The sequence below is a fragment of the Hetaerina americana genome, unplaced genomic scaffold, assembly GCF_022747635.1.
Source record: "Hetaerina americana unplaced genomic scaffold, ioHetAmer1.1.p SCAF_104, whole genome shotgun sequence".
Taxonomy (NCBI): Eukaryota; Metazoa; Arthropoda; class Insecta; order Odonata; family Calopterygidae; genus Hetaerina; species Hetaerina americana.
In genome coordinates, this window is record NW_027286115.1 from 951,844 (window position 1) to 979,455 (window position 27,612).

Consider the following 27,612-nt stretch of genomic DNA (forward strand, 5'->3'; position numbering starts at 1 on the left):
TTTAACTAACAGGAACCTTTTTTTTTACAATTTCTCCGTATTTTTTACGATTCAATTGCAATTTACTAAATTCAAAAAGAAAATATGTGATAAATATTCTGATAAAAAATTTATAAATTATTTGGCTCAATGACATCAAAGACGATAATTAATTAATTATATATGAATATAATTAATATTATTTAGGGAATATACAAATTTTTGCTGCCTTTAATTGTAATTACAGTCCTTTAAAAGGGCAGACTATGTCAAAAATAAAGCCAATAAACTTTACATTTCCTGATGAAATGTTATAAAAGGGAATGATTTTTTATTATGAATGAAATTTCTTAAGTAATGATTGCAGTGCTTGTTATTTTTTGCACTAACAACCTCTAGAAAAGTCAGAAATATGTGAAAATTGCAACGGCATTTTGTTAACTGTCCGCTTTGTACTTGCTTAAATGTCTTATTTGACCCCCTTCGTATGACAGGTTAGTGAATTTACGTAAATGGACAGCGACAACCGTCAGATTGTTATCATTTGAGATGATTAATGGCGAAAGCGTTGCGCAGGAAGATATTAATCTCTACAGCTGTCACCAGCTTTTCTTTAAGGTTACCTGAATGGTCTATCACGAAAAGTTGAAAATTCGGTGCGTTCAATTGAAGAGATGAAATTATTCCACAAGACGGAAAATTAGCCCATTTTCATTAAAGAGATAAACCAATTTGCCTCTAAAACCCTGAAGAAAAACATACTTTATAGTATGTTACGGGAGCATAAGAAATAAAACCATGCGTAATATTTAGATAAATTGGAAAATACACCGATTTATATAATGTATATATATTATTATTATTATTAGGTAGTCTACCGATTAAGGTAGGCTTTCGGATGGACAAAGCTACCAAATAAATTATTTGTGACTCCTAAAAAAACTCAAAATCCATCATCCTACTCTACATCAGGTCCCTTTTCATCTCTGAGTATTTTCTCACCCCGTCATCCCGTCCAACATTCCAATCCTGTTCCTTCCCTTTCTTCGTTTGCCACACATTTTCCCCTCTATTACAGTCTTCAAAAATCCCACTGCCGGTCAGTACACCCTTCATCCACTTTTCCTGCCTCCACAGGATTTCTCCCAACAAACCCCTCTCTTCGCCAACCATACCAAGTGCTTCCTCATTTGTTTTCTTCTCTGTCCATTTCACCTTCTCTATTCTTCTCCACACCAACATTTCAAAAGCCTCCAGTCTACGTCATTCCTCCTGCTTCAATGACCACGTTTCCGCACCGTACATAGCTACGATCCATATCTAAGTTTTTACGAGTCTTTTCTTAATATCCTGACTCAAGGTCCCTCTCATCAACTCCCTCCTCCTTGTGAAAGCCTCTTTACCTTCTCCTTACGTCCTGACTACTTTGACCGTGTTGGTTCAAAACACTACCGAGATACGTAAACTGTTCTACCTGCTCCAGTTTTGTGTGTGTGTGTATATATAAAACAATATATATACACATATATTTATATAAATAAAAACAAAAATGTAGATTTTTAAACCATAGAGACACAAAGAAAGAACACTCAAAATATGTTGTTTTGACGTGGAAGGAAAGGCAGACTACGGCCGAGCCGTCAAAACGTCAAAACAATATATTGTGTGTCCTTTCTTCTTGTCTCTATGGTTTAAAAATCTACATATGTTTTTATATATTTGTGCGTCGCCGGAGAGCGTTCCATTATATATATATATACATATATATATACATTATTATAAGATATATATATATACATTATTATAAGATATATATATACTATATATATATATATATATATATATATATATTTATTTATATATGTATATATATACGTATATATATATATATTTATATATAATTATATATATATAATATATATAATTATGTATATTATGTAATATTATATTATTATGATATTATAATTATTATATAATAGTATAATATTATACTATTATAGAATATATATATATATATATATATATATATATATATACATATATATATATATATATATATACATACATATATATATATATATATATATATATATATATATATATATATATATATATATATATATATATATATATATTCTAGCTAGTGAAATTGAAAACAATTCTAAGCCCCAAAAAAAAATATGCGCCTGGAAATCCTTTATATACACGTAGTATCCCTCGCATTATATTTGTTTTAATTTCCCTTCCCTTAAAATTCCAAGTCACTATTCTAACCTGTTCGGTTCTCTTTTTGGTTTCCTTTTCTGTTGCTCCTCTAATAAAGAAGAAGAATATACACGCATAATTTCCATTCATTTTCATACAACAAAACATGCTTGTGTCTATAATCATTGTCTTTCCTCAAAGAAAAGATTTCGGTGCCCTCCATCGCCACACTTCAAATACTATACGTGTTTACTGAAATCATTTTTACGTCTATCTTAGTGCGCATGCAACCTTATCTTTTGCCAACGAATTCTCAACCCAAATTCACCCTTAATACGCCTATTTGTGCCCATGATACTTTTAGTATAAATTAAAGAGTGTGACCTAAAAATAATTGACCGTCGGATAATTGTTAAATGTTATTATTGATATTTAATAACAAACAGGGGAATTGACCCATGATCGCATGATCTCAATGATTACATATCAAGGCTATTGAAATGAAATTAACCGTGAATGACGTGAGGAGATACTTGATACCAGCATAAAGATTTCCAAAGATTACCACGCAACGAACACGTAGAGGATAAAAGTCTAATAAGAAGACAAACCTTTTGAGCTCTTATTAGCCAGCCATTATTCGCCATCATATTGAGCATCAAGAAACAATGGGACCGATGCCTGAAACAGCAATGGATGCTGTTGCTCTCTGCTATTGATCAGCCCCTCAAGCTGTGAAGTGTGACACCTGAGAGAAATGGGGTCGTCTTCCCTCAATACGAAGTCAATGAAATAACTCCGCTGGTATGAATGTCGTTAAAACTCTTTTCTGTCGTCCGTGGGGAATGAACAAGGATCGTGGCAATTTGTTTACATTTTCGGAGCGCAAGATGGATTGGAGGAGATACGTACGTGCGAGGTTGGGAGGGCGAGGCGGTGAGGGGGATGTGGCGATAGAGGGAGGCAGCTGAGTTAAAAAGGCGTGGCAAAGATACGAAAATGGGGTTGGGGGAAAGGACATATCACTAGAAGGTGCCTGTTGGTAGAGCTGAGGTGGTGGTCGGAGTACAGCTGGGGACGTAGAAGGGCGAGAAAGGGAATAGTAGCAAGGGTAGTCGAGGGATGGTATTTATAAAAATGAGTGATTATACACATTTAAAAATATTATTCTGCTTCTTGGAATCCGCCCCGTTTTACCATCACGACTAAACTTTCGTCCTTTTTAAATGTGTATTCTAGTGAAGTCTCTCCCTTGAGAAAGGTGGTATCCCCACCGAAATTTCGGAATACGTGACAGCTTCTTTCTTATGTGTTTTGGTTCGCTAGTGCTGTCTTGGTGTACATTATTATTCACATCCGTGACAATTTCACTCAAGTTATATATATATATATATATATATATATATATATATATATATATATATATATATATATATATATATATAATTATATATATATATGTATACATATATATTTATGAGTATATATATATACACACACATATATATATATAATAATATATATATATATATACAGATATATATATATATATATATACAAAAATATGTATTCACATAGGCACTCGAAAAACACTGGATAGCGGCGACATCATATATGATTATGTGAGTGCCCTTTTAACATATATCAACCATATGTTTAACCATTTCATCATCAATATATATATTTTGCATGGATATATTACATGGATGCATCTATATTCGTTTTCATCAATATGGCTACAAGGGAAACGATAGGAACAATAGTGGGAAGGCGGAATCGAGCAGATTACGTGCGCAAAAACGTTTCCTTGATCGGATCTTGAACTACGGATCTTTCAACTTGCCCCACCGGTGCTATAATCACTTGGGTTAACTAGGAAATGTGGACAACACTGAAATCTTTAGGGGATTTATGCAACCATAGATGCTCCCATTTATGCAACCATACATGCAACCAGAGTGCTCTGATTCCTTGGCCAGGCGATGACATTCGGGAGCTGTTTCATCGACCTAAGGAGAAATGGGCGAGGACACAAGAGGGAAGGATAGTAGGTGAAGCAATCATACAACGTCATAAAGGATATGTACAGTGCGTTTCGTGGCACGCATAGCCAGAAGAAGGAAACGAGCTACATTGGCCTAATTATCATACAAACACGAAAACCGCCATATGGCGAACTAACATTCATTCGCATGGATAAAGATGGAAGAAAGATAGGAACACATATAGAGGACGAACACTCGAGAGGTGGGGAAGGCGGAATTAAGCAGATCACAAGGAAACTATTTTTGGCTTGAAATCCGAAACCTTCCACCTCTTCCACGAACTTCGCGTTCGCCCCTTCTGTGTGCTTTTTCATATTTTTATGCTTATTATAACATAAGGATAAAATCACGGCAAATATGTAAAGAGTACCTTAAAAATGGCATATAAACGCTTAGGTGTTCCTAGTGTTTTCATCAATGGAAGTCGACTTGTATGTGTGATTTAAACACAACCACAAGTGTAAAAAAAATTATTTCCTAATGTTTAACCTTTTATATTTTTCCTAATTTATTTCATATGCAAATAAATGGCGAATGCATAAATGCGTACGTAGACGCACAGGAGCCGGAGGAGGGGGATGGGTGGAGAGATAAGTCCCTCCCCGCTCCGTGGTGTGGAGCTACTGTTCCGCCACCTCTTCCCCCGCAACCCGCCTCTTATCCGCGTCACTTCCGCCGCGCTTTTCCGACGTTACACATTTCCCCCTCCCGTCCCCCATCCCCCCTCGCTTTTCTTCCACTTCCGGTTTCCTCCTCCTCGCTCTTCGCTCCACGCGCCGGAATCGGTTTTTTTTCTCTTTATCTTTTTTTAAAACGCTTATTTTTTCGCCTGTCATTTTTTCTCCCATCCATGCCCACAGCGAACACGGACAGTGAGATCCAACCACCGAAAATTCTACCGGAAGGCATTTTCGTGGTTTTTTAAACCAGGCGACGTGTATCCCCCCCCCCTATGCCACGATCAAAACCCGCCACCAATACCTGCCACTCCTGTCCTTGTGCCCGAAAGTTCCCTCCTCTTGAAGAGTTGTTCACGCCCCCGCTCAGGAGGGCAATGCTTCAAAGCGTGGCATGTAAAAACCTCAATGAGGAAGGTTCTCACTCGATGAGAAACGTCATGAAGTTTCCCTTATTTGCATGATTAATTCCATCCATATTTTATTCGCACGATATTAGCGAGAAAATTGTACAAACGTAAACACTATCAAGATGAAATTAGTGCATTTGATCGTTAATGTTATCCTCAAAGTGTTTATTTGCTTTTCGCGTTTCGGCGTGCTAGCATCATCAACAGATTTACTTAGACCTACCCTAAGCATATCTTACATGTATCTCTATCTACGCTCCCTGTCACTGATTGACATATCCTTTTTCAGGGAAAGGTTAAATTCGCACCCAAGGACGTAAAAAGGTAAAGTAAACCTTTAAATTGGAAAATTACGAACAACTGACATTATTTCAATGTATCACCAAAACATTTCCCTAAACCTTTCCTGACACCATTATTCATTTATTTATGTACCCTGCAAGCCACAGCTAGGGTGTGTGGCAGGGGGTGAATACATACCAGAAAAAGTTTTACTCGAACATGACCCTACAGCGGTCGAACAATGCTATTATGACCCCATATCGTCCGTGGAAAAAACGATATCCTAAATTTATCTATTCTACATTTAGTCTCTCCAATTTTATTTGCGTGATCCCTCCTACCGCAGTAGAATGGGGGTAATAATAAATTTTCAGCATCACTGCTAAAAGATGCCCTTCCAATTTGTGCAAGAGATTTAGTCTGCAATATAACCTTCGCTCCGTGAGCGATTCCCAGGCTAGCTCCTCTATATATTTTGGATGCGCTACTAAGCTTATAATGACAACGTTTTACAAACCTAGCTCCTCTACGCGATCCAATTCGGCCATAAATCCAACTGCTTAACACCGTTGTGTTTACGGACACTTACTTCCTTCGTGTGTTCCTTTTTTGGGCGGATATAGCAAGGAAAACCAGATTTAAGAATATTATCATATTTGTGGTAATTTATTCCAGATTCTCGCATTACTTGCACATCCATCATATTTTTTCATTAGGTGAAGGGGAGTTAATTTCCCGAAATAGCTTTTTTTTAATTTGCCTGCTCCGAAAGTTAACAGTGAAATCGGTATGAAATAAGATATATTTTTTTTGACATGGATATCCCATTCTGCATTGTAAACATATATGACAATTAATTAACATATACCATGTCCGTGTACATATGAAAGTGTGGGCTAAGGCGCTTCGAAAATGAGAGCTACTGAATAAATTTGTCACTGCACAGGTGATAATGTCGCCATATTCACTTGATAAGTCATCAATGCCGCGGACGAAACGTTTGGTCCCGAATTCAATCAATGTTCAGGACGCGTGAATAAAACCGAACATCACGTCATAACGTTAAGAATAATTCGTTCATCATCACAGTTTCTACCACCTTGTACGTAATTTACGCCAGTTAATCTTTGAAAATTCTTCACGCATTGATTTTCTGCCGCGTTCCTGGTGAAAAAATTAACTGCAGAAAAGCACGCCGCAAAAGAAGTCGGGGAATGCGGGAAATTACCGCTAGGACTAGGACTTGCTCCGCAGACAATCTGCCACACAGAATCCTCGAAGCACAGGCAATTAACTGCTTGTGTAACAGGCTATACGGACAATTTGATGTGCCGATGACTAGTTGTACGGCACGCGTTAGACTGGGGTGGTGTCGTATTAGCCCTTCCTCTAATGGCAGCAGATTGCCCATGCAGTCAATTTTCCGCGTAGCTAATTTCCCCCACGCAGTGAGTAATCCCTACCGAGCGGAACAAATTACACTTATTTACGCAAAATTGTCCCTGCTGCGAGGCTATCCTTCCGCGAATTGTCCCGTAGTGAATCATCCCTGCAGAGGAACGTCCCACAGCAAATTATCCATGCATCGAAATTTCAGGTAGCCTTGAACTGCGGTTCAAGGCTACCTTGAATTTCGATGCATGGACGGTTAACCCGGATGAAAACCTAGAGCCGCTGGATCAACCTGTGGTCATGTTTCTATCCCATTCCATTGAGGATGTATTTGACGCATGACCACCATACCAATGGATGATGATGTAAATATAAAATCAATGCTCAAGAGTTCGAAAACTTCCAATTCCTCATGCATTTTTTCGTCATTCAGTGATAATGATTATTTAATTGACATCGCCGTATTAAATAATTTAAAGCACCTCTACTAGGCAGGCTATCTGAACTCTTACCGCGAGTAACATGCTGTAAACGAGCGGAGGAAAATATGGAAGGGCCGATGAGAAATTAGTCAAAAAAAAACAACGCCCCAAAATATTTCATTCACATTCCCTCCTGGGATCATAAACAAAAGGATAGAGAGTAGGGCAAATGATTACTTAGGGGATGATCAGTTTGGGTTTAGGAAGGGGAGAGGTACGCGTGATGCCATTGCAGTAATGAGATTATTAATCGAGAGGAATATAGAACACAACCAGGAGGTATTTGCCTGTTTCGTAGATTTCGAAAAAGCGTTTGATAGAGTGAATTGGGGAAAACTAATGAGTATATTGCAGAAAATAGGAATAGATTGGAGGGAAAGGAGGCTAATCCGCAACCTGTACATGTCTCAGACTGCTCAGGTGCGGGTGGGGAACGGGGAGTCCGGATGGGCAGTGTTAGGAAGGGGTGTAAGGTAGGGTTGCCCATTATCACCGTTGCTGTTCAACCTGTATTCAGAGGAAATGATCAAAGAGGCATGGGAAGAACTCGAGGTAGGAATGAAAGTGGGCGTGGAATTCGTAAAATCAGTTAGGTTTGCTGATGACCAAGCTTTAGTTTGTCAGTCAGCCAAGGGGCTGCAAGCATTGCTGAGTGAATTGGAAATTCAGTGCGACAGGTATGGGATGAGAATCAATATTAATAAAACAAAGGTTATGCGATTTTCTAGAAAGAAAAAGGCCAAGCTTAACATTAAAATAGGAGGGCAAAAACTGGAGCAGATAGAACAGTTTACGTATCTCGGAAGTGTTCTGGACCAACACGGGCAAAGTAGTAGGGACGTACGGAGAAGAATTGCGCTAGGCAAAGAGGCTTTCACAAGGAGGAGGGAGTTGATGACGAGGACTTTGAGTAAGGATGTTAAGTAAAGACTGGTAAAAACTTTGATGTGGAGCGTAGCTATGTACGGTGCGGAAACGTGGTCATTGAAGCAGGAGGATAGGCGTAGATTGGAGGCTTTTGAAATGTGGGTGTGAAGAAGAATGGAGAAGGTGATATGGACAGAGAAGAAAACAAATGAGGAAGTACTTGGTATGGTGGGCGAAGAGAGGGGTTTGTTAGGAGCAATCCTATGGAGGCAGGAAAAGTGGATGAAGGGGGTGTTGACCGGCAGTGGGATGTTGAAGACTATGATAGAGGGTAGAATGTTGGGCAAAAGAGGAAAGGGAAGGAACAGGATAGGGATGTTGGACGGGATGAAGGGAGGAAGAAAGTACTCAGAGATGAAGAGGGACCTGATATAGAGTAGGATGATGGATTTTGTGTTTTGTTAGGAGTAATAAAATATTTGTTTGGTAGTTGTGTCCATCCAAAAACCTACCTTAACCGGTAGATTACCTTAAAAAAAAATTCCCTCCTGGGTGAAACACACGTGCAGTGTAGAGGAGCTAGGTTTGTAAAACGTTCTCATGATAAACTTAGTAGCCCATCCAAAATATATAGAGGAGATAGCCTTGGAATCGCTCACGGAGCGAAGGTTATACTGCAGACTAAATATATTGCATTAATTGGAAGAATGCCTCTTTAGCAGTGTTGTTGAAAATGTATTATTACCCCCATTTTACTACGGTAGGAGAGATCATGCAAATAAAATTGGAGAGACTAAGTGTGGAATAGATAAATGTAGGATATCATTTCTTCCACGGACGATATGGGGTCATAATAGCATTGTTCGACCGCGGTAGAGTCAAGTTCGGGTAAAAATTATTCCGGTATGTATTCACCCCCTGCCACACACCCTAGCCGTGGCTTGCAGGGTACATAATTAAATAAATAAAAAACATAATTGCTTTATTATCAGTAACGTAGTAAACAGGGTTGGTGTAGGTTTTGAATAACCCTACTAAACGTTACCGTAATCCCTAGCAGACTAACATGAAACCCAATATTTTCTAATTCCATGCAACATTATAATGAGAAAATAGCAGCACTGTCTCACTATGCAATGATTTATTACACTTACATCCATCGGATATTATTGATCGCCATCAATATGTTCTATTCCACCGCATCACGCCTGATACAACACGATCCCGCCTTGCTACACATTACAATAATTTCTACTTTAAATCTGCATTTTTCAAATTTCCTTCATTCCACTAAAAATGCTTTTTTCCACCCTCTATTAAACTTACCCAACATTTTGCCCTCCGTCACCATCTTCACTATCAAATGGATTGAGTCTCGAATCAAAGTTAAGGTCAGGACCACAAGAGGTAATGGAATATGGAATGTCAAAGAGACTCAGTCAAATCAGAAAAAAGATTGTACGGTAAAAACCAGGAAAAATATTGAGAGGGCTGTTTAGTAAGTAACTTACGTATTGAAGTAAAATATGAATATGACTAGACAAACTATTACTATATACATTAGAAAACTATTTTGCTCCACCAAGGTCACCATTCAACTTCAGGTATTTATCATAACGATAAACAAGGTATTCGATTTCGTCTCTGAAGAAATTTGTCGCCTTACATTTTAACCACTTGTTTACACCAGTATGCAATCCTGCGTCACCATCAGAGCACTGTGTTTGCAAGCCACGTCTATCGAGAGATTCGCAATCGTAAATTGGCCATTTTCACCAATTTTTTCTATAGTTTCAATCATCAGTTCATCTGTGCCAAGACTGGACCGACCCCTGCAGTCCACGTCGTGAGCATTAGTGCGGCCATTTTAAAACTGAATGCACCACTGCCTCACTCCACCTTCACTCATTAATCCGTCTCCGTGCCCTTCTCAAAGTTTCCTATGAATTACAATCGGTTCGTGGTTTTTTGCCAGCAAAAGCTTAGTCACAGATCGCACTTCACAACTCGCGGGAATTTCTATGGCAGTGCGCATTTTAACAGTTCGAATAGAAGGACCACGGTCTGTGGAATACCATAGCAGGATGCATGGACTGAGTGTAGGGACGTTTAGACACCAATATAGAGGCTCTAGTCCTACTCACGCTAATGGCTAGGTCCAAACGTTAGTTACTTTATGGTCAGCAATCGTTTAATTGAATATCAAAAGTATCTGATTACAATAATGGATGGCGGTTAAAGGCCCCCTGCCAAAAGTTTGGATTTCAAAGCAAATTATAGAAGTTAATATTAGTTCGCACAAGACTAGTAATATTAATAATGTTATTAGTCTTATGCGTAGACCCTCAGCACCTCCCATGCGTACCACTAGAACTACCCCCCTTGTAATGCCAGTAATAAACACCCCTCAATCCTTCGTTTCAGCTTCCGGGGTAGAATCGATAATACACTCCTTCCAGCCTCCACCAATGATGCAAACAGAATGGCTTCGATTTTTCCAAATGAGCGGAGGGGTGGGGAAAGTGGCATCGAGGGCGCGCCTCTTACCCGATAGCACCGAAGTATCCTTTGGATGCTCCTACCACTCCATGGAGAAATATGAACCCGGGTTGATTTTGTATGATACATTTTTGTTTGTTGGTGGCATGCGGGCGAAGTGAAATGGTAAAGAGAGGAGGCGGAGAAGAGGGTGAGCGAAGGGAAATAGTACCGGATTCGTCCGCTCACATTTAAATTCTGATTTAAATCAAATATTAAGGAAATACTACACCCTTGTTACATGAACAACGGCAAAGAGGAGGAGGAGAGGATATGGCAATGCGAATTAAGCGCATTTTCACCTCTCTGGCACAATAAACAACCGGAATGTTCGTTACTAGGTGACTAACAACCTTCGAAAACTTCATTCAAAATCTCTTCATAACCCCAAAGTGACAGTTTGGTTCGCTCTGTCCTCCATAGGCATTATTGGGCCTCACTTTTTTGATTCTCGAGGTTCAACTGTTACTGTGAACTCTGTGCGCTATTGTGAGATGCTGGGGAATTTTTTACTCCCCAACATGGTATGGTGCATTGTGAGGAATACAACACAGAAGCCTTTTGGTTTCAACAGGATAGTGCCACGGCCCTATCGCCCGTCGTTCACTCATAATTCCTGCAAGAACAATTTCCCGGCCGTCTGATCTCCTAATGAGGGGATGTTCCATGGCCCCCACGCTAGATGTCATAGCTGGAATAACGCAAGATATGCAGAGTTTTCGAAAACGTTTTTGAACGACTCAATATGGCCATCGCTCACCAAGGTCATCACCTGGGTGAAATAATTTTAAAAACCTCATGAAATAAACTCCTCTGAAAATAAAATGGCAGTGAATGTAGATGTAGTTTTCAGAAATGAAAAACTTTTTAAACTATCTTGGTTGGTTTTTTTACAATTCACCCGTTAAATCAGGGAGTCCATTCTGTGTCACACTGTAGTTAACAAATAATTGAAGAACGAATTGATAAACAAGAAAGAAGAGAAAAAGTTCTCCCATTGAACAATAGACAACAGTCGTTTGAAATCGTCAAAAGGCTACCTTTAGTGCGTAGACTACATGCATACCTTGAATGAATTTATTTGCGTTATCCATACTATATTAATTGACCGTAGTACTTCTAAAATTAAAATATGTATATACGAGTATTATTGAAATTTAAGGAATATAAGTGAATGATTGGCATCAAGGCAAAGAAAGCACTTTATAATAAAAATAGAAAATATTATTTCAATCGATAGTAATTTTTTCCTGAAATATGCGGAAGGCAAAATTTCCTCACCAACATTTACTTCGATTATTTTTCTTTCACTTTCCCTTTAACTTTCCCCCATCCATTATCCAACCTGGTCAAGTCATGGCATGGAATTCAAGCATAGTAAATGCCTGGCCCTGTCATGCTAATAATTATATTAAAACACATCACACAGAGCGTTGGTATATGAATTTAAAAAAAACTGTGTGTACCCGATTCAAGAAATCAACTCTTTTTTAATTTTTAGACACATTCAGAAAAGCTTTCTTCCATAATCAGAATTATCGAGGTTACACGTTTTAATTTCTTTTCGTCTATTTTATTTGAAAGAGCTGTCATTTTCAGAGTGCCAACGCTCTAAAACAGCAAAAGAACATTCGATGAAGTAATTCTTCTGGTAACAAAATTTTCCCTTTAACTGTACATCCAGCTAAGTCCATCCCGTCATCTTTAATTCCGTTTTAGAAAGTTCAACCAAGAATAAACATATGTAACGACTGAGGACTAATTTAAACAAAATCAAAGAAAGCCCATTCCGAATAGAAAGACATGTCCCCTTTTATGAAAATTATTAGGCAACCTATAAAACGGGGAGTAAATATCCCCAGCAGGATATATTGAGGGAACGGAAGGAACAAAAAAGAAAGGATTCAGCAATCGTCGAAAAAAACAGCAATAATAGAAAAGTATAACATGATACGTATTTACCATCTATCTGAATATTTATAATGAAAATCCATAGTAAACATATTTCAAAAAGGTATTTAAGGCGCTCTCCACTTTAACACTATTTTAATAATTGTTTTCACATAAAAAATCAATTAAAGTTGAATGAGTTCGAATGAAAACGGAGAAGTATGAATGGAAAATAGAGATAAAGACATTTTTAATGACAGGATTGGGTACGTGTGCCGACGATAATGCTGATGGAATTGACACATGGTGAAATAAAGAATTATTTGCGATTCACCACCCAAAAAACACTGATTTCCATTCTTGGATATTTATCATCTGATGATGAAGTAAAAAAAACGAAACAAGACGAAATAGAAGACCTTTTCATGGAAAACTGCAGATAAAACTCATTTAAAAGCGGGAATATAAAATTTATTCCAATTAAAACCCAGATTTAGATTAAGACACAGATTTTCACCTTCAATCGATGTGAGGATGTCATTAATGGAATTTCTTGTAATAATTAACTGGTAATTATGCAAAAATAATTTTATCCTACTTAATATTAGTAAATTGTCTCCAATATTATTCTCAAAAATCCAAATAAACTTACATGACAAATGAATACTCTCTCTTTTGTAATTTAAAATTTCCCGGAGTTTGACAAAAATATTACAAACATGAAAAAATTTAAATCAAAATTTTCCTCGCAAAAGGGTTTTGTAGAACGAAGGACGAAATCGTTTGCGTATTTTCCAAGTAAGGATGTCTTCTGTGTGTGTTTGCATACTCATGTATGTTGTTGGAATTTTTTTTAGCCATGTCAAGTCTACATAATTAACAAATTTTAGCAAATAAGCCACATGAAGCTTTGAATATACACTTTTAACAACAGCAGAGGAAACCTCCTAAATCGCAAAATGCTCTACTGGATCTGACACCTTACTAAAGGTCGTGTTTAAAGTGTTATCGATCAACTCAGTTAAAACTTCAACATTTGCCGCAATATCAAATAAAATTATAGCGGACAAGGTTAACACTACATTTTTACTGCACAAATCTCTTTAAAATGTATTCTTTATGAAATATTTGCACTATTTCGGCGTTTTATTGAATGTGGAATACTTCCTTTAAGCCTAAATTGAATGATCCTGGAGGAAATAATTTTTATAGAAAAAATCTTGGATTTTAGTTCAAGACCAAATTTTGTTTGACTTGTAGTGAAAGAAACATTTGATTTATCCACCAGTCTTCTGAAAAAAATTAATCTAATAACGTAGAAAAGTGAAAATTGTTTCAAAGAAATCAGTTGAAGAGTTAAACACCACTCCATTTACATTGCCATTGAATGGGGTTACCAAAAGAACCAACCTATATTAAAATAGAATGGCGTAGAGTTAACTCCTTAAAAAGAAAAACCGTTACTTCAAGCAAAAGTGAAAGGTTCGCCCATGCACAATTGAGGGAATAATGTTATATCACCAGTAGAAGGCATACAGTTTTGTCTTTTGTATATGAAAATAAGATTCTTTCATATATATATATATATATATATATATATATATATATATATATATATATATATATATATATATATGCTTTCGTAGACGTAACACAGAAGTGCCGAATAGTACAATACACAGTAACACACAATATAGAAACACAAAAAAAGAACACTCATACGTATTTACGTAAATACGTGTGAGTGTTCTTTTTTTGTGTTTCTATATTGTGTGTTACTGTATATATATATATATATATACACACACACACACATATACCTGTGTATATATGTGTATATATATATATATATATACACAATATGTGTGTATATATATATATATATATATACATATATATATATATAAGGAAAAAGTAATCCGTAGAATCATTCGTGTTTAGCATGGAACATGGTGTTTGGGTGTTCGACTCCCTCCCTCACTACCAATGAACAAAGGCATCTAAATTCTGAGAACTTTTTTGGTTCCTAGAACTTCGTGCTGAAATTAGCTTTTGTTAAGATGACCTTTTCCATGACCGTTATGCGTAATGAAGATGAAATTTCAGACGAAAAGCAGACGAGGAAGTAATATACACCAACTAAACCCGATAGTGGATACGGGTGTCGAAGATCAAATGCTCAGAAAAGATGAGAAATGAAGCGGTGTAGAGGAGTAGTAAAATGGAGGAAAGAAGGCTAATGAGTAGAAGAGAGAGACATGTTAGAAAAATAAACTTTGGTAAAATTCGACATAAAAATTTGTATTATGAATTTGTTGTAAAAATTATTCAAAGGGAATGCACTTCGATGAAGAAAAAAGAAAAATAATTAGAATGAGGACAGAGGGATGTACAATGGAACAGATATCGGGGAGCAGACTTGAGTTAGGCTCGAAGAAAGAATGAAGAGCTGCAATCGATCAATCATTTTATTTAGAATGTGATGGTGATGCATTTTTTTGGAGGTGTCTCGCGTATTCTTATGCAATGATTCCCCGGCGTGCCTTAGCGCTCCTTCGTCCGTATGTTCAGGTTTTATGAAAGCGGATACCAGGCCGAGACTCGTCCAATTGCTCTTTCTAGTCTTCCCTTGATTATTACGGATCATAAAGTTCATCGGAATGTTCCTTTTGCCTTGTGCTCTTTTGCCTTTTGCCTAGGGAGAGGGCAAAAGAGAAATGAAGAGGATAAAGAAGTTCAAGGCGGAATGGAGATAGATTGGGAAAAGAGGGATTGGATGGCTCGGTTTTCTCCTGGAGACACAATTGATTTGCCAGAAATATAATTAAACGAGAGTACGAGGGTGGTCTGAAAAGTTTCCGGCCTCAAAAATTTCAGAAAAAATGTCTTGTATCTTTGTTAGGTCGGAAATATTTCAGACCACCCTCGTAGGTGTGGGTTCATAAAATAAATTGGAATCGCTGATGATAAAAGTCAGTTAGCCGGAAAACCAGCAACGTAAAATCGGCGATTTAGTAATGGGATGAGAATCTATAAATCAGAAAGTGTATGAGAATTGCGAGACACAGAGAGGCTAAACTAAATATCAAGACTAGAGAGCGTTAACCAGGGAAATAGAAACAGTTCACCTTCCTTAGTAGTGTTTTCATTCAAGAGGGTTAAAGCAGTAGGGACGAGGGAAGGAGAATGAGGTTATGCAAGGAAGATTTCACAAAGAAAAAGGTGTTGATAAAAAAGTTGTTGACAAAGTATTAGTGATATATTCGATGTTTTCAGACTTTACTTTGCGAAAATCCATTCATTATCACTGAAGTAGAAATACCAATGCATCTCATCTTTGCACACAGGTACCCCTCAGGTGCCTTGTACCTGAGGGGTTCCTGAGGATGACGCCGATACGTCATAACTAGTTGTACCGAATAAAATTGCATGGGAAGACCCATCAGTGAAGCGTAAGTGACTATATGATGGAGCGTAGATTTTATAGTACCTAAAAGTGGCATTTGATTCAACATGGCAGGCTCTCAAAGGTTTTGTGATGTGGAAATGGAGAAAAATCAAATGAGTGAAATTGATGGAAAGGTAAGAAATAGTTGTTAGGCATAGTAAAGAATGAGTGATTCTTGTAGTGAGCAAATCCACGGACGAATGAAAAGTGAATGCAGAATATTTACGAGGGTCATCCGGAAAGTAGTACCCGTTCGTGCCGCATGAAGTGCTGACGACGCGAGTAGCCGCTGGACGAGGTCAGATAGCTTCAGTGGCTTGTCTGCCTTCTCTGAGCCAAGTTGCGTGACGCTAGCATTGCCTGTGTTGTTTCTGTGATTGTTTACAATGTTTAAAAAAATTGAGAACGCCGCCAGTTGTGAAGTGAGGGCAGTGATTAAATTCCTCAATGCAAGAAACGTTCGCCCATGTGATATTCATCGCCAATTAAAGGAGGTGTATGGAGACAATGTAATGGACGAGTCGTCTGTTCGGCGGTGGTGTCGCAACTTCAACATGGGGAGGGGGAACACACACGACGATGAGCGTTCGGGGAGACCGTCTGTCATTACAGACCAACTGGTGAGCTCAGTTGACGAATTCGTGAGGAACGATCGGCGCGTCACAATTGATGACATCTGTGAGCATTTTCCCAATGTTTCTCGAACAATTGTTCATGAAATTGTTAAACACCATCTGCATTATGCAAAAATTTGTGCAAGATGGGTCCCTCGCGTATCTCAATGAGCTGGCGGCGAAGGACTATGCAGCAGGAATACAGAAACTTGTCACACGTTATGACAAATGCCTTAATTTGCTTGGAGATTATGTTGAGAAGTAGTTTAAAGTATCCTCTTTCAAATAAAATTTTTTATGTTTGTTAATATTTACTTTTGTGTCTTTATTTCACGAACGGGTACTACTTTCCGGATGACCCTCGTACATAAGCGATTGATAGTCAAAACCTAATGAATAATGAAGAGCCTTAGGCAGGCGAGATAGGGTTTTAAAAAATGGATGGGTATACTAGACGGAATGATGGGAAATAAAATGCATGCGGAATAAAAGAAAAAATTATTATTACATAGCGGAGAGTCAAGTTGTGTCTTTCTAGGTGAGGCTTTGAAAGGCATTGCTTTATATTCTTTTTATGTCAATCCAAAGCTAACATTGAACCAAATAGTCACCATGTGACTTCTTATTACACTAATTAATCACAGAATATTGTTAACAAAATGTTTTCCTTGCTGCCATTTATATTTATCGCCAAATTCAGAGAGTCCCTGGCAAATTTCAACGCAGGAGACGCCTTTGAGTAGGAATAGGCCTACTTCTATTTTTTTGGATTTATTCGTTATTTTATATATCAATGTTTTTGAAACGAAAAGTGCTGTGTTAGTATTTTAAGGTTTGGTATCAGTTCTATCTTATTATGTGAAACTTAGAAATGCAGTGGTTGTTAATTGGTCTGCTCATTTTAAATTTACTTAAACAAGTTGGCATTCAGAACAATAATCCCTCTCCGCGGGGGCAAATTCCTGCTACCTGCAACGTTGGGTCGCATTCCCTGCCTTTTAGAGACTCTTTGGGGGTAGAGTGTTTCGTGGTGCATTTTCATGTGGTAGTGATGTTTCAATTTCTTGCTTGTTGTGTCCTGGCTTCCGTGTTGTAGAATGTCTTTCGTGCTGCATCATGGGGTGCAGTTTTTTAGTTGTTTTGCGGTATATGTGTTTGCATGAGTATTGGATGAAGGGATTTTTGCATGAGTGTGTTCGCTGCTGTGGGTGTAATTTTCCGTGTTGTTTTTTTTGCATGTGGTATTTTTCTTTTTTACGGTTGGTGACCTAACACCCCCCGCCACACGCCCTTGCGGCGGCTTGCGGGGTATTATGTAGATGTAGATGTAGATGTAATGATGAAAGAATAAAAAAGAAAATGTGGAAGACAAATCAATTGATCAAACAAAGAAGGATGTTGTACGAGAGACTTATCCGGCAGAACAAGAGATTCACCATTAGAAAATAAAGGGGGGAGAGTTTCATCAATCTACTATGTTCAGATGTAAGTACCTATCGATGATAAGAACGGCTCGCCTAGGTATTCCGCCGTCAGTCTAGCCTAGAGTCAGAAATTCGATCGCTGTTTGGATCGCTTAACCGGAAAAGATTTTGAAATATCCCGATCCGTTTGAAGTGATGCTGGGATGGGAGGTGCGGGAGAGATAGATAGAGAGAGAGAGGATCTCTTTTTCTTTCAGCACTGCGAATTTCCAGCATTAGCCATTAAAGGGTTGAGTGCGGAAGGGATGATATTAAGCTGCCGTGCCGGAATGCGTCGAAAGGTCTCAAAAGCGAACTGAAGAAGAGTTAAAGGGAGTCCCCTTACAATCTGAGTCACAAGGGACTACCAGGAGTCAATCGGGAGGCGGGAGAGAACGAGGGGGGGATGCGTTTTCGAGAGGAGGAGGGGAGAGTGTTCGGCGGGAACAAAGGAGAGGAGGATCCGGGGGAGGAGGGAGCTCACAATTCGCCGCCCGCCCACGCTCTCCTCCCTGGAGGAAAGCGGGCGGGAGAAGAGAGAAAAAGGTATCTCACCCTCTTTCATCCCCTCCCCCCTCCTGCCCACTCACTTCCTTTCAAAAGTCATTCGGCGTCATCACTTCTCTGACCCTCCTTTTACTCCACACAGAGGAGCCGCCGTATCAGTTTTCCGGAGAGGGGGAGAAAGGAGTTTTTGGAGGCGGTGGTGCGACCAAGGCATGGTTTCCTTTTTGGGGGAAAAATAATGGTGTTTGGTGCGTGCGTGCGTGCGTACGCGCGAGAAGGAAAACCTTTTCGACACGGTTTTATCGGAGATGCGCGATTTATGTCCTAGGTGATGCAAAATTTTCGATTCATCGAGGTCGAATCGTGTCGATTCGAATCGCTTGAATTGCAATTAGTTCATGTTTCCTGTGATAAGCATGCCGATCTTTTCGACCACTTCCATTTGGGAGATATCGATGCGTGATAATGGTATATCGACACGGAAAACATCGCCAATGTTGTAAGTTTAGCGTTACCGTTCATGCCGAAAGCTATATTTTCCATAAAGGATTGGAACTCTATATACTCATTATTTGCACCGCAATATCACTTTTGAATGCCGTAAACCGGTGTAGAAAATCTTCTATTTCCTCGAAATTGAAACGCCATTTCGAAAGAGCATCGTATTTCAGTGATTTGCGAAGTAGTTTGAATAGTGATTTTGATATGTTGGACATTTTGGGTTTTTAATATACTTCGCTCTTATTAGAGTTTACATATTTACTTCATAACCTGCAAATCGAATAAATAGTGTGTGATAATAACTGCTATTTCACTGCTTCTAAATATATTTTTAGATTTGTATCTCTTTGAGGAAATCCGGTGCGTGACATTCCATTGTCTTTTAAGGTAAACGATCCACTGATTGAGTTGATGATGCCCCTTTTCAGCTTTCAAAAAGGTTTATTGTAAGTCACTTTGACTGCTGATGGGTTTAAAACAGCCTACAAAATATTCAAATAAAAGAAAAAAATAACCTTTTTGACTACAATAATTTTCTCATTACAAAAATGAATCACGAATATTAATCCCTTTCATCGTACGCACAAGCAAACGCTCAGAAAATATAATATGAATATAATATAAGAGAAATCACTTCATACCAAAAGCATTCTGAAATATTAACCAAAAATCTTTGAATATAGATTTATACGGTGTAAGTTCTAATAAATTTGCTTCCATTGATACTCCCTTTCCCTTTCAGCCATATATTTCTTAAAAATATAAGGTTTAAAATGTTCTATAAGGGGCAATGTTGATATATTAAGTGCCAAATCTTATTTAAAATGTGAATAAATAGCCGATTAAAAATAATGCATAACTTTTTTTTCCACTGCATGGTATCTGGCGTAGCTTTGTGGCTTTGAATACCTCAATAAATGGTAATCGTCCAAAAGAAATTATTGTATACACGTTATTAGCAAGGTAAAAATGTATATAAAAACCGAACCGTTGTTAAAATAAATAATTATGCATAAAATTACTGAGCGACTTTTAATTATAATATTTAAAGATTTTTACTTTAGTTACAAATTAAATAAATCATATCCACTTCGTAGTTTTCGTATTTCCAGTCCTGAAAAGGAAAGTCCATCTGTATAAAATCCTAGATTCTTGCGTTAATGAGTACAAATCACAGTTTAAGAAGATCGCAAGGATTACTATAATTATGCCGGTCTATATACCAGTTTAGGTACTCAATGTGTACCGTTACTTCAAAAGAGTTAGCAACCGAAGCTATGCAATCCGGCCGAGGATAAGAATTTCTTTCAAACCACTTTATTGTAAAGCAAATAAAAGGAAACTATGGAAAATTACAAAAATCTCTTCTGGGGTGGGTATTTTGTGTGGATATTCAAAATGCTCACGGATATTGAGAAAAAACTTACGCCTTTAAAAGACTTAATATCTGTTCCGATTAGTTTAGGTTGAATTGAAATGTGGTTAAGTCTTGTGAGTGGCAGGCTGTACTTGTGACTGGAGTAACTCCCATCGCATCTATACGTTTACAACGTTTACACCAACTTCCTTCTAACACCCTTTTTTGGGGAATTATTTTTATTTATTATTTATTTACACAATTACGTTGCAATTAGGCATATTTCCTGGTGGCAACGGTCAGGTTAGGTCAAAGATAACTACTAACAACGAAAATTACATACAAACACATAAAAACAGATAAGAGACAAAATATTTTTACATAATGACACTTCCACATCACATACAAACAAACTTCCACATCATATACAAAATGACGTCCACATCACATACAAACAATATTTTCAAAACTACAGTGAAGTTTATTACCCAGTGGCTGCTTTACATTTCAACTTAAAACTTCTAAAATTGGATGGAAAGGGCTCAAAAAAACCTCCAGGCAGCTGGTTCCAATCAATTATATTTCTATTTAAAAAAGAGTATTTTTTCTTATTTGTTTTTTGTTTTAATATTTTCGATCTTCCCTGATCTGCATTTTATTCAATACTTACCAATTATTCTTCATAGGAATAGCAAAGAGCACAGAGGAGATTTACATTGAGATTGAACCAACAAGTTGCTGAAGTACTCAAGTATTAAACAAAAAATATTATGATAAATTATTATTAGCATTTTAAATGTTCTATCGCTATTCTGATCAATATTCTAATAATCATCCCAATGATAAGTTTGTTATGATGCCATTAACCGTGTAATCATCGTCGGGCAATTCGGACAATACTTGTGGGGTCGTGTAGAAAGTCTCGAAAAACTTCCCTAAATTCTACATGTATTTGCGTTCCTAGAATAATGAGTAGGAGTACACTATGTTTATCCCATGCTTAATTTTGACTTTAACATCTGAAATGGATGTTTTTACCACAAACGTTTTAGGGAAGCATTGCAATCCCAATTCTTGTCGGGCTTTTTTAAATACTGCACGGATTTTACATTTTTAAAATTGATGAATTAATCTAGGAAATGAATCGTTAGGGATCTACATTAATTAACCTAGAGTTTGGCTTTGATGGATTGGGGTACACCTCAAGCAGAACTAAGCCCTTTAAGACGTAGGAAATCAAAATTTTAGCGTAAAAGAGAATCCAGATCCTTTCCCCGTGCCAGGATTTACTATCCCAAAACGTCTAGTAATGACACCTCTCATATTTTAGATGAAGTTTCCCCGGAAAATCACCCAATTTCCATATCGTGGCAGTCTGATTAACCTACTTAACGACATGCCCACTAGACTACCACATTTCTTGGTGTACAAGGTAATAAGTGTTAATATTTTTGCTTAAACAGTTTATCCATATTTATTTTATACTTTTTGTACAGCGAGGGAGGAAACTTGGCTCAAAAATGGCAATTGCAAAGTTAATACGTTAGACGAAAGGGTGTCCTCCAATAAGAATATTTTTAGTTTGGAATGAGAGGAGGAAATGAGAGGAAAATTACAATTTATAAAACCAAAAATCTGTTTTCTAAAATGATTATTCTTGTATAACTCTTATTAAATCGAATTTAAATTATCTGGATTGAACTTCTTATCTCATTTAGTGAAAATTATATTACGTTTAAATTAAATCAGTTAACTTTTAAAGTTAACTTCACAAAACTTGCCAACCAATCGCATTAATAAAAAAGAGATTTCAGTGATGGTTGACGTATTTTTCAGGTGAATGCGTTCATAAAAAGCAAAATAGTGATACGAATAACTATGCTCACTAAAATAAATATATTTGACATTGGGAGAAGAGTCAAACTAAATAAATTCAACATTTTTTCCAATTTTGCACTTAAATGAAAAAGTGAACGGCGAATGGCTTATTTCAGGCGTGCCTCTCTCCTGTGATCTGACCCAATGGTTAAAAGAACATTAGTAGGAGAAGTCATTGACGTCGCTCATCAATATGATTGGTCCTGTTACGATCACCACGGTCAATAGTTGAGAGGGGCAGCGGGGTAGGGAATTCCACGCAAATGGGTGCAATGACGCAATTTTGAAGGAAACGAGAAACATGGGATGCGGTCTTAAGTAAAGAACATGACGATCAAGAACACCCTTTTTTGATCATAATGTGACCCGCAAGAAGTGTTTGGAAACGAGTGTTATAAGCAGACCAAAAGAATAAGCAGACCAAAAGAATAAGCAGACCAAAGGTGGGTGTTAAAGCCATAGAAATCTCGTATTACGATCGCTGAAAGATCAAATGGACAGGGTAAAATGAGAAAGGAGGGTTACTTAAGGTTGTTTGGGGAAGAAAAAGTCATCTGAACTTCGTTTAACGGAAAAACCAGATGATTGATGATGAAATGATTGCATTCGAAGAAATCTTTTGGTTTTGGAAACCTTATTCGCGCAATGTATTTCAGGCACATTTAATTCACGGAAAACTTCTGAGGCGGCCAAGGCAAGATTACTTAAGAGTTAACAAAGAGTGTAACGTGAGTAATAGAAGCGCTATGCACGTATAGAAAAGGAACATTTTTGATTGGGAATAATGGATGGCCACAGTCAAACCCAAGTTCCAATTGAAATGGATGACGTTTCATCAATTCGGACATGTCCGTTCAAGATAGATCGTCGGGTAAATTCACAGTATGGGTAGCAATTATTACGAGGGTCATCCGGAAAGTAGTACCCGTTCGTGCCGCATGAAGTGCTGACGACGCGAGTAGCCGCTGGACGAGGTCAGATAGCTTCAGTGGCTTGTCTGCCTTCTCTGAGCCAAGTTGCGTGACGCTAGCATTGCCTGTGTTGTTTCTGTGATTGTTTACAATGTTTAAAAAAATTGAGAACGCCGCCAGTTGTGAAGTGAGGGCAGTGATTAAATTCCTCAATGCAAGAAACGTTCGCCCATGTGATATTCATCGCCAATTAAAGGAGGTGTATGGAGACAATGTAATGGACGAGTCGTCTGTTCGGCGGTGGTGTCGCAACTTCAACATGGGGAGGGGGAACACACACGACGATGAGCGTTCGGAGAGACCGTCTGTCATTACAGACCAACTGGTGAGCTCAGTTGACGAATTCGTGAGGAACGATCGGCGCGTCACAATTGATGACATCTGTGAGCATTTTCCCAATGTTTCTCGAACAATTGTTCATGAAATTGTTAAACACCATCTGCATTATGCAAAAATTTGTGCAAGATGGGTCCCTCGCGTATCTCAATGAGCTGGCGGCGAAGGACTATGCAGCAGGAATACAGAAACTTGTCACACGTTATGACAAATGCCTTAATTTGCTTGGAGATTATGTTGAGAAGTAGTTTAAAGTATCCTCTTTCAAATAAAATTTTTTATGTTTGTTAATATTTACTTTTTTGTCTTTATTTCACGAACGGGTACTACTTTCCGGATGACCCTCGTATTATGCAGGGTGGAAAAATTACGTTGTCCATCTAATCTTTATGCAATGCGTTGTTTCACTGTGTCATTTGATTTTTTAACGGTGAAGTTTTTGTGCGCAAAGGTATGTTTGTGCACTAAAATGCATTTTAAAAGGTGATTAAAACAGTATTTTTAAGCTTTTTTACCTCTCAGTTACGTTACCGATATCTCCCTCTAATTGCTAAATATGTAAATGTGCTTGATAGTTTTTTGACACTCATAGTTTATTTTAACCTCATAATTTCAAACGGCTACTGATTTTCTTAGCATGAATTTCGACAAAAATATTACTTCCTTTTCAAATATAGCCACACTTATTTACTTTAACCAATTACTCTGTACTGAAATAGGGTGCAACTCGTTTAATAAATTTTTACGTCAATTTAAAACCTTAAACACGAAGGCATGACATGTAAGATATTCAACTGAGCACAATTTGCAGTTGCCTTGCAAGAAATTTATTATTTCAATAAATAGTATTTATGATAAACAGTTTAATTCTATTCAGTAATATAAAATCATATCGCTAATTTCCAAAAAAGGTAAATTTTTGGATAAAAACATAGTTTGACGATGCATCCTGGAGCTCGTTGAAATATCACACGCTATCACGATTTTTTTCTTCCTAACATTATATACGAGGGCGATTCACAAAGTAAGGTTTCCTATTTTTTTCATGAATAATAAAATTTATTCCTAATTTTGCGTAAATCGTTGAAAAGGTCAAGCATTTAGCTATTTTTCTACATAGTCACCTTCACGATCAATCACTTTTTGCATCCTTGTAACGAGCTTTTTAATACCGGCGTCGTAACTTTCTCTCGCCGCGTCACGAAGCCAACTGACGACTGTTCCTTGCACTTCCTCGTCTGACTTGAATTTCTGTCCTCCAAATGGAATTTTGAGAGTGGGAAACAAGTGGTAGTCGCTGGGGGCAACGTCCGGGCTGTAGGGAGGGTGGTCGATGATATTACAACCGAGTTCATTTAGTAGGGTGGTCGTTTGATGTGACATATGTAGACGTGCATTCTTATGATGGTGAGACACCTTGTTGTGACCTAGGTATTTAGGAGAAATAAAACCATAGGAAGTTGAGTTCATTTTATTTACCTGAAATGCTAAAAAAGTATGGTATAACGCTATGGGCCATCAACAAGAGGATGGAAAAGATGAGGTTCAAAAGTTCCTTACCCCCAAAAGTGATTTTATGTCACAATTACGATCATCAGTCATATGAATTGTGTAAAACTTTATTATTCATTGCTCTATGCGTTTACAATAAAACTACAGTTATAATGAACAATCTAAGGTAGCCTCATAATAATACTGCAATGCCTAAATTCTACGTTGCTTTCAACGTTCAGGCAATTTATTAATGCTTTAATTTCGACTATTTTTAAAGTAGTATCGAGTAGATGAAATTTTGGCCATTCCCTCCATACGCTTAAACTCGTAATAACCACGGGTTCCACCAAGATGCCCCATGGTCGGATCTATAAGTAGGTATTAACTTCTATTTGCCAAAGTTACCAACGCCTGAACTGCACAAAATGACCGAAGGTATGTCACGTGACATTTTTATTCTCTAGCAACAGTGCTGCTACCGATTCGGGGCTCAAATGAGGTTTTCTTAACTACTCAACTATTAAACCTGAAGATAATCGATAGTATTTGGTGCAGAACGTACATGGAAACTCAAAAATCACATACCGGTGTCGAAGTTGACGCAAAGGCAATATCTTGGATGGTCGACTTTAAATAGTTTAATGAAGTCCAGTCTGTTTTGGCTGCTTTCAGCCAATCTTAACGTGCCACAAACCTCCAGAGAATGTACAACGAGTTAGATTCGTGCCGGCGTTCGCTTGGAGGGCGAAGTTAAGTATATCGCTCCTAAACATTTTGTAGTTCATTTTGAATCGTGACCGATTTCGATGCATAGAATCTAAATCAGTTTTCCTCCTGGTCAAAATATGAGTAATTCCAATAATATTGTTTGAGGAAATCTTTGGGATTGCAGCAGTAAGCCAAAGGCGAAATCCCTCTCAACTGTATCAAGCGTCAAATTAATGGTACATTTATATAACGAACAAGGAATAATTTGACCGAATCCCAGCCTTACTACCCACGTAACTATCGCGATGACAGTTCCGCATTCCGTATGAACACCATTTGTCTTTCAAACTGATTCGATTTTATATTCGATTCGGTAAGTATCAATCAGTCACAGATCGATTCTCGTGAGAGTTCATTCAAGTTCTCGGGTTTTTACGTCGTCTTTCCGAGTGGACTATTAGACGGGCAAAACCATATGAAGAGCAATTGCCATTAAAAACCAGTGTAATTAAATTTTAACGCCACCTCTATCCTCATTCCGTGCGGGTAAATCTTTCACCTTTCATGTGCATATAAAAAGGAACAACATTAATACTGCTATTCGGGAGCTGTTGCTGCCAGGTTCGTTCTGGATTTAAGTTGAAAGATACCCAAGAGGGAGAGAGAATTTTCTGCGTGTCTGTGTGTATGAGAGTGAGAGAGTGAGGGTGCGGTAGGCTCTGAGTAAAAGAGGTTATCACTGGGTGGGGATAAAGTGAAGTGGAGAGACAGAGGATGGAGAGAGGGATAGAAGAGCATCTCTCTCCTGGGAGGTATGGAGCGGGGGAAGGGGGGATGGGGAATGGGGGGAGGAGGGAGAATTGGAAAGAGGGAGATGAACACGGTGGGAATCGAGGGGAGCTTGCGGACTCGTAAGAGGCCCGTGGCGCATTTGGGGTGAGGCTTCTGGGTTTCGGAGTGGGGTGCTGGGAGGAGTGGGAAGAGGGGAGGATGGGGTGGGGGAGAAGAGGGGTGGCAGAGTGGAGGAGATGGAGCATATCTCTCTCCCCTTCAGAAAGAAAAAAAGGAAGAGATAAAAAAAGGGAGGGGGGAAAAGTGGGGAGGGTATTTGAGAGGCCGGGGGAAGGAGGGGTGGCTTCACCACGAAGGGGGTTAAAAATATTGACTCCGAATCGAGAAGAAGAGTATTGAGTGGGCGGGCGCATGGCGGAAAATATATTTTAAAAAATTAGAATAAAACGAAAATAAGGATGGTAGAAGTAGGGATGATTAAAAAAAAAATATTATTTCATTGAAAACCGGGAGGGGGAGGGAGACGCGCGGCCGCTCCATTCATTTGTTCTGCGCTTCCGGGAAAGCGTGGGAGGGAAAGGAGAGAGAAAGAGAGAGAGAGAGGGTTTTGTGGTTTGGGGTTTACGAGTGATAATGTTTAACCGCTGAGTGGAGCTTGATAAAGGTGGTGATTTAAGACCATATTCGCACGCTCAGAAATATTCAAGGGGGAAATGTGAAAAAAATGGGATAATAATAAAAATAAATAAATAAGCAGAAAAGGGAGGAATTCACAC

General features: G+C 38.1%; 1 protein-coding gene across 1 annotated transcript in view; it reads right to left on the reverse strand.

Annotated features, from left to right (window-relative positions):
- Nucleotides 1-27,612, reverse strand: part of CARPA (Carbonic anhydrase-related protein A) — a 331,334-nt gene that overhangs the window by 226,072 nt on the left and 77,650 nt on the right. The window lies entirely within an intron of this gene.